The 9,092-nt window shown below is 47.9% G+C and overlaps 1 long non-coding RNA gene across 1 annotated transcript; it reads right to left on the minus strand.

The window, feature by feature from the left end:
* Nucleotides 1-4,817: 4,817 nt before the first annotated feature.
* On the minus strand, nt 4,818-8,549 carry LOC123845443 (uncharacterized). The gene is made up of 3 exons (XR_006791041.2): nt 8,335-8,549; nt 5,904-6,036; nt 4,818-5,074 (listed from the first exon to the last, which is right to left on the minus strand). It is a non-coding gene; the product is annotated as an uncharacterized LOC123845443 (long non-coding RNA).
* Nucleotides 8,550-9,092: the final 543 nt, after the last annotated feature.

Here is a 9,092-nt window from a genome sequence, read left to right on the forward strand (position 1 = left end):
AAAAGGGGAAAATGGATTTGCTCGGGTGAGGTTTCAGTTTGATCCCCGAGTAAGCGTAGAGAGCAGGAATGTAGGGTAGAAAAATAAAATCTGTATCTAGAAGTTATTAGCATTATGCACAAAAGTGCTGTTGGTTCCTACTTTTTGTGTGCCATTCTGTCTTAAAAATAACTTTGATTTTGTAGAGGCAGTTGTGGTGGAAAAGGTGCTCTGAAGGGTAAGCATGTCTCTTACAAGAAGAATCCGAGCTATTAAAACTACAGTTAAGAAATGTAAAGAGGTACTGATTTTACTCCTTCAGATGAAAAGAAATTTATAAGCAGGAGAGAAATTGTGGATAGAGGCAAGTTCTGACTATAGCAATTCAGAGACAGGAACTCTAATTACACGGGAGCAAGAGGAGATTGCTTCAGGAAATTTCTGAAAGGTTAAATAGGACAGCTGAGGGTCAGAATCATACCGTGATGAGAATCAATGCAGAAGACATGTTTGCAAGGAGCTAACTTGTGTCATCTGCAAAGGAAGGACAAAGACACAGAAGGAAAACTGAAGCCCCAAATAAATAACAGAACCCAGACCATAAAACATGCTGAGTATCACGCACAAATACTCAGAAGGTGTGGCAAGATAAGTTAGAAGCCAAAACTCAGTTACCATTATCATGAAAAGGAACAACAGAACTCTTAGTAAAAATAAATGACTTAGCATGTGACCCACACTGCTTTTCATAGGTACTATAGGGAAAGGGCTGGTAATCACCCCCTATCAGGGGTTTTCAGCCCACTGAAGTGAGCCCTACAAGTAGGAGACATAGAAACGATTATTGACCATTGTTATCTTTCAAGGAGTAGAAGCAAACTGACCTTACACACTGGAGTTCGTTGGCACTCACCAACACCGATTACAAAATATAGGGAGGAATTCTCCTAAGGACATTAAGCAATATTTGCGAATGTGTGCAGGTAAGTGTTGACTATCTGATCATTCTGGACCGGGAAAGGGTTCTCAGCAACAGTGTGATCTCTTTTTCAAAGCTGAAAACATGAATATTATGAAAACATGTCATGTCATGAAAACATGAACCAGCTAATAACAGGGAGACATGGCGGGTGGGACCAGCAGACCTTGCAACTCTTAGGAGAAGAAACAGAAATCAATCTAACAACAAATATTTGGTGAGCGCTACGCTGTGCTAAGCACCATAAGAAATAATCCCTCCAATGGCTGATAAAGCCTTTCAAAAGCATGTCTTCAATTAATTTGCCCATTTTTGTGAGGTGGATATTGTAAGCCCTCTATGTTAATGAGAAAAAATGAGATTCGAAGAGGGAAGAGGTTAATTCAATTGGAGATCTCCTGATTTCTAGCTTTCTATCCTTCCTGTGTACTTTCTAGGTTTAAATTCTGGCTCTACTTCTTAGCCGAGTTACTCAAAGAACCCTTGCATTCTCGGTTGTTAAGATGCAAATACCTACCACGTAAAGATGTTGTAAGGATTCACTGTGTAAAAATGCTAGACATGGTGCCTGGCACATAGTAGGTCCTCAGCTAATGTTGGTTTCTCTCCCTTTCCTTTACTGAGGCCCAGCTGTCTACCATGGATAGCACTACCCAGTAGGAATAGCACAGAATGATGCCCCAACGTGGAAGGAGGTGACCAGCCAACCAATGCTCTGGGGTTGGACATGTGAGTCCTCTTAGGCTGGAGGGGCGCTGTGTGAGGCCTGGGAGGCATCTGTTAGCCAGTTTGCTAAGCAGTGAGCTAATGTTGAAGACTGGAGGAGGGGCCAGGAGGTAGTTGAGGCTCTCTCGTGTGGGGATCTTCCATGCTCAAGGGTTTCAACTTGCTCTTACAAGTGAAGGGGAGCAAGAAGTTCTGTCAACTTGGAGGCTCATCTATTAAGATAAATCTGGTGCCAGTGTGTAGAATGGATTGTCAGGGAAGAGGTGGAGAAACAGGGAAATTTTATATTTTATACACACACACACACACACACGAAGGCTTTTTCATTACAAAATATATATAATCCATTTAATCCTATTTAATGGCCAGAACATTAATTTTACTCTTGCAATCGATTCTAGAGGTTTAAAAGTGCTGTGTTTTTGCTTTTGTGACATATTATGGTCATATCTAGAATTCATTTGATGTTAAATCAAGAATAAAACTCTCAGTTACATTGTTGTTCCTATGGTAAAATATAATCTACTTTCAGGCCATTCACTTTGCCATAAACTCTCCAGGAATGAAACTTGATAAAAAGCAGAGACTCACTGCATACGACAATAATTAAATCTATACTTGACAAATAAAAGAGCATGACTGCAGGAACAGGTAATTTGGGAGAAAGAAAAACAGATTTAAATACGTCAGCAAATCATACTAAAGTTTGATACCCATGATCTATTTTGAGATATGGGATCATTACGTGTATTTGAGAAAATCCCAAGCCCAGTAAGTACCCAAATTAGGGAATGAATTATATTTTCAGAATATAGTCTAGAAGGCCAAGATCAAGGTGTCAGGTTGTTGATTTCTCCCAGAGCCTCGCTCCTTGGCTTGTAGGTGGCTGCCCTTCTCCCCTTGTGCTCACGTGGCCTTTCCTTCTTGGGGTCTCTCCCTCCTTCGCTAAGAACACCAGCCATATAGGATTAGGACCCACCTTTATGACCTCATTTAACCGTAAATTACCTCCTTAGAGACCCCATCTCCAAACACTGTCACATTCTGAGTTACCGGGGTCAGGACAGTGGCATATGAATGATGTCGGGTGAAGAGGAGACACAATTCAGTTCATAACAGGCCTTGGAAGGAGTTAGGGCTGTGGCTAGGTTATCCACCCAGGTGGAGATACAACCACTCCATCTGGGTCTGCTTGCGGTGCTCATGTGGGGCCGCGGCCACAGTCCAGGTTGGAGGGCACTCAGGAGCCTGCAACCCAGCACTGAGCTCCTGCAGGTGTGAACAGCATTCCTCTGAATCCTGGTTGCTTGCTTGGAGATATTTTTAAGTGGTCCCAGTTTTTAGAAAGGGAACGGAGCGTTCCCTGCACCCCAGCTCCCTGTTGCCGGAAAAGCACGTGATGGAAAAACCCGCCTGGGCTAAGGACAGAGTGAGGGTGAGCGGGCTCTTGGGGCTCCGAGTTGATTTATGTTGTAGTCGGTGGCTGTAGTGATTGGGCTTCTCCTTGGTGATTGGTATGATCTGTAGGTTGGCGTCGTTAAGGAGAGGTTTTTGTGATGACTTCAGAAAATTGCTGTAAATAAGATGGTACTTAGCTGTTTTTAATTTTATACAGCTCATTATATCATGGTCAAATGAAAACCTTGACATTCGGGGCAGGAAGTGTGTGGCAAGTGGGGGCGGGTGGACTTGAGGCAGGGCGGCTACCCCCAGTGAAAGTCATTCAAGGGTCTCAGAGAAGGGAGGTGCGCAGAGGGGGATCTTTTGAAATCAACACTGGTGACTTCCTCTTCCTGATAAAGTTCTCTCCTCCAGAAACTCCATCCTGCGAGTCGATAGGGACAGGAACAGAGGTGTTGGGGGATGGGAAATGGACTCTATGACACTCGGGGGACAGACCGACGTGCGGTGGCGGCAGAGTTCTGATTAGATCAGGCCGGTGGAACACGCTGTCCTCGCTCTGCGGCCCTTGCCCTGGATGTCAGATGGAGCCCAAAGCCTTGACGTATCTACACCAGGCTGCCCCGCTTAGGCAGCGCTCTGAGAGTTCTCTGCGTAGTTCAGGAAAAGGCAGGGAGCCTCTCTGAGTCGCTCCAAACCTGGCCCAAAAAAGCAGTCACCCAACACTGAACTGCAAAAAATGTAGAATTCTTGGCATATAATGCAAAAAAAGAGTTCTGAACTTCATGCCTATCTCTGCAATAGAATCCCACTGGGATTCTGTTGTGCATTTGAAAGGGGTGACCTTAAGAGTGCATTAACAGACAAATGGGGGTAGCGGTTAAGAGAATGGGCTTTCGGGTAGGGTGCCCTGGGTTTACCTCCAAGCTCTGACACATTCTGGTCGTGTGACCTTGGACGATGATTTTTGCCTATCTCCTGGTAGTGTCCTGAGACACTCACAAAAGAGCTTGGGAGAGTGACCGGCACGTGGGACAAAGCGAGCTAGTGTCATGATTATTGGACAAAGGCTCCTTTGGATATTTCGAGGAGCTAAGGGAGAGAGAAGAGGGAGAAGGTGAAGGAGAGAGAGCGGGGCTGTGTGTACCTACCTAGTCAAGGTACCCAGCAGGGAAAGGGCAAGCTTGCCCTTGGGAAACATCACTGTAAACACTATATGATATTAAAACTCTCTTTCTGAGTGTAGACCAGGGCTTAGTTGACAGACCACACATTTATTTCCTCTCCAAGTAGAATACGTTACACTTCCCTTTCTCTGACACTCTAGATCTTGAAAAATCCAGGAAACACCTTTACATGCCTTGGCCCAGACTCGCCTTCCTGTCCTTTTCATCTTGACAACTGTCCCCGGCCTGGAGTAATGAGCCTCCCGGCCGCAGCCCCTTTGAGTGAGAACTGCCTTCACCAGAAATCTCCCCTCTGCCCAGCAAGTACCTTAAAACTTCGGGGAGTTTAGACCTTAGAGCAATCCTCTGGTGTATGTCTTAACAAAGCTCCTTGCAGCTTGGAAAGAGATGTTCGGTCATGAGTCTGGAAAAGATGCGAAATGAAGGGAGGCAGTGAGCTGGCAACTAGAAATTTTTAGAAAAAGAAAGGATAGGAGGGAGGGTAGAGGTGGGGGAGAGAGAGAGAAAGAAAAGAAAAGAAACATTTTCAAAGTTTGCTGCTAAGAAAGGGAAAACCAGTGAAGTGACCTTTGCGTGTAAATATATATAAAAATATGAACCTTCGCAATAACCAGGATAAATTTAACATGCAGAAACATATACACACTAGGATGATAAATGCAGTGGGATACAAAATTGTAAACACGGTATGATTACAACAATGTGAAAACCAAATAAAAACTGAAAATGAATTGACAGAAGAATTTCCAAAGTGTGAGCAGTGGTGGTGGTCTTTGGGAAGCCAGGGGGAAGTTTCTTCTTCCTATAGAACAAAAGGAATTAATAGATTTATTTCAAAGAGATAACTAGCGGCAGTAAGATTGACCCTTTCAGCTGAGATTCCTTGGAGCTTTCAGCCAGGCGGGCGGCCCATGAGCTCAACAGCCATGGAGGGGCCTGGCCCTTCTGCTCATCCTGCTTGCCTCTTCTCAGTTCCAGCTTCTAACTCCTTGAGACCTGCCGGTAGCCTGGGAATATTTCTACCCCCGCACTTAGCATATATGACTGAATGTATCTGTTTCTTATCCCTCATGTCCCCCAAACTAGAAAGTCTCTAAGGGAAAAGACCAGGTCTTAGCCATGGTTGATCCCCCCAGTTCCTACCACAGTCCCTGGCACACGATAAGATCTCAATACATACTGACCCCCCCCTTAACAAAACTTTTCCACAGCTCCCCTCTGAATGCAGCCCAAACCCCTCACGTGACTTTCAGGAACATCCAAAGGCTGATGTGAACCCACTTTTGCTGCTCTATTTCCCACTGTCCCCCACCCCAGGACCCCCAGCCCCGCTCTGCTGAATAGTCACTCTCTCCCAAGCACACCTTGTCCATAGTCCCTCCACTTTTTCTAAGCCCAGATCTCCCTCCCATCTCTGGTTTGCTCATTGAATTCTGCTTCCCTTTCAAGTCCCAGCCGCAGCTTTGCCTCCTCTTACAGTCTGCCCACCACCACGCTCACTCAATGTGTGCAACCATCCTTCCCTGCTTCCAGAACTTCTCATGTGCTCCTCTCACTTCCCTAATTTGACTTCCGCAAGCCCCCAGCCATGGTCAGCAGGTGCTCCCCAACAGGGTCGTGTGCACAGGAACCTCTCAGTGAGAGTGGGCTGCCGCGGGTCACTGGCTGGTTGGGGACGTCACCGGGCTGGGTGTGTCTGTTTCGGCTCCTGAGTTGTGGGTCCATTTCTCATGAAGTCCGCGCCTTGAGGGAGGGCCCTGGAACCTAAAAGGGAAAGGTTAGGTCACTCCAGCCCTCGCCCCCTCCTGGCTGCCCTTCCTCTGCTTCCTTATCTCCTGCCGCAGGACACGGGGTGGACAGCAGAGAGGCCCTGCCGACAGCTGGCCGAGCCCCCAGGCCAGGCCTCAGTAGACGAAGGACCCCACATCCTGCGGCCAGCATCCAAGTCAGTCCTCAGAGCCACCCAGCACTGCAGGCTTTGCTGGATCTGTAGGCAAACTGTTAACGTGCAGGGGAAAGCATTAGGAAAGAGAAAACCATGTTTGTTTTCCTTTTACTTGTCAACTTCCCATGGCTCCCGTCTGAAGGCTCTCCAAGCCTGGCATTGGAGAACTTTCGGGTTTGGGATCCGTATCTGTCTTCCATTCATCAGATACTATCCAAAGCCACCCAGCCTGCCCCTTTCCCTCATTTAGAAAGAACCGGAAGAACTTTCACAAACTAAATACATAAATGGATTAATTAATCCCATTGAGATTGTTGTGCTTTTTCTCTTCCGTGTTCTCTGGGCTTGCTGATAGAAGATGTCGGCGTCCAGGAGTGGCTTTACCTCATCCTGTCTTGCATCCCAGGGGCTCGGGCTGGAGCCAATCCCCAAGAATGTAGAGCATGTCCTCAGCCTGCAAGAACGCAGGGTGACATCACCCACTCACCCCTGCTTGTTGTCTCTCCTCCCTCCACGGATGTGACCTCAAAGGTGGCACTTCGGGCCTTGAAGAAAGGACCTGCCACAGGGGGGAAGGGGTTGGCTGAGGGCTGCTCAGTAAGGCTTTTTTTTTTTTTCTTTTTTTCTTTTCTGAGTGAATTGAGGGGAGGGAGGCGTGCATGGCTTAGGACACAAGGAAGCACTGGTGTGAATATGGGGATAAGACCTCTAGCGACTCTGGACTCTGGGCGGTGTGGAAGGCAGTGGGTTCTCAGTTCTGGTTCTCCAACCTGGGCCTGCAATTGTCCCCATTGTATGCAGATCAGGGCGGGCTCCTCCCGCCACCCGTGTGCCCTTCAGGTGTTCAAAACTGGGGCATGGCCTCTGCTTAACTAGAAAGAGGCCTGGGCTGGTGACTCACTCTAAGTCACCTGAGAATCTGCAAGTCTTCAGCTCTGGCCCAGATGGCCTGTCTCCCATGTACAGAACCTTCCCTGTGTCTGTCAGGACAGTCTCCCAGCCAAGGCACCTGACAGAGCAAACCTGAGTTTTAAAAACTGGACAGTGGTGAAGATGAGCCTCTTGGGACAGGGTCTTCCTCACTGGCTTCTCTCACTCCCAACCACCAACTTTTTTTTACCCAAAGATTTATTAACTTGAGAAAGAGAGAGAGAGCAGGGGGAGAGGGGCAGAAGGAGAGAGAGAATCTTAAGCAGACTCCCCGCTGAGTCAGGAGCCTGACTTCAGGACCCTGAGATCATGACCTGAGCCAAAATCAAGAGTTGGGCGCTCAACCGACTGAGCCACCAAGACTTCCTCGTCCGCAACCACCAACTTTTACTGTCTTGAAATGTCGAGGCTCTTTGTGACCTCCCAGAAGCAGCTTGTCCTTGGAGCTGCTGCATTTGGGGCTGAGCAACAGCCAATCAATCAGCCTAGAAGGATCAGCTACCTAATCTCTACCTAATCTTACCTCCCTGCCCCGGAGACAGGGTCTCTGCGTGTGTGTGTGTGTGTGTGTGTGTGTATACGGAAGGAAAGCACATACTTAGTTATTCATCATTGAAACCGATAAGAGCCAAATCACACCAGGATGTGAGGAGATGCACTTTCTGGGATTTCATTCATTAGAGACACCTAATCTTTGGACAACACCAACCTTCCGAAGCTAACTCTCCTCTCTATATTCCCCAGGATCTCCAGTATTGTATTTGAGTTCCTGGAGAAAGGAGAAAGGTTTTCAACTTGGAGTTAATCTACCTGGTTCAGGTTGCTGCAGCCCATCCATTTTTAATGGGAAAGAAGTCCTGATGAATGTCCGGGAGCCCCGTGTGCCACCCAAATCCTGGTATAAAGATGGCCACCATTTTGTCACGTGCCGACAGTGTGCAGCGCAGAAGAGAGATCACACGGACTGCCCGTCCAACAGGCTGACAATCACAGTGCTCTATGTGTCCCTGAGAACATCTCCAACTCAGTTTATATTTTAAAAGAAAATAAACACACCCAGACAACCATCTCCTGTGCTTCTCCCCATTCCCCTCCCTCTGATAACGGAACAAACCCTTTACGATGTTGATCGCTGACCTGGGGCAAAGGCCACAGACCCTAACTCCACACTAAGGGGTTGGGCTCACCCTCGAGACCGTGTCAGCTGGAGATGTAGGTGTATCTGGACCTCTCTTCACTTCTCAGGGAGGTCTGTAACTGGATCCAGCTTCATCCTGGATCCCGAATGGTTCTAGCTAGATTAGACCCAATCTGAAGACAATTTGAGCCTCTTGCTCAACAGTCTTTGGGAATCCTGCACTTTTCCACTGGGAAGTGGGAGCTGCAGAAACCTGCCTAGCCCTGGGACTGTGCCCAGAGCCCGGCCTCCTGCAGGTTTGCTGGGCCCCTCCCAGCCCCGGTCTAACCCCAAGTGAGCTGGCATTGGCTGGTTGGTCTGGTCTCTCCCAGGATCCCTGTTTGCCTTGGCCTTTGTCAAGGAGGCAGGGAGCTTGAGGAGCCAGGGGGTTAAGCAACAGCTTCCCAAGGGCGCATTCCTGCCCAGTGCCTGGTATCTGGTTCCCGAGCCAAGCATGGGTAGCTCTGTTTCTGCTGATTCCTGATCTTGCTGCACGCTGCGTGCTGGCTCTCTCTTCTGGTCTGGTTGTGCCCTCCCAGAAGAAGGAGTTCAGTCGAGGGGCCCGATGGGCACAGCCCAGATGTAGATCTTATATGGGAATGCTCCCACCAACTGAATTCTCGGAACATCATAAGGCCCCTCAGAGCTGATTTGGAGTTCTGTTAGCCCTTCCTCCAGGCCCCACTTAATCGACACGGCCAGGTGTTCTTTTAGATACCTCAAATACGCAAGTGCTTGATAACAGGGTGGTTTAAATGTCAGAGAGGC

Source organism: Mirounga angustirostris, unplaced genomic scaffold (assembly GCF_029215605.1).
Source record: "Mirounga angustirostris isolate CCGP_5_RB_7025 unplaced genomic scaffold, mMirAng1.0.hap1 SCAF_6, whole genome shotgun sequence".
NCBI lineage: Eukaryota > Metazoa > Chordata > Mammalia > Carnivora > Phocidae > Mirounga > Mirounga angustirostris.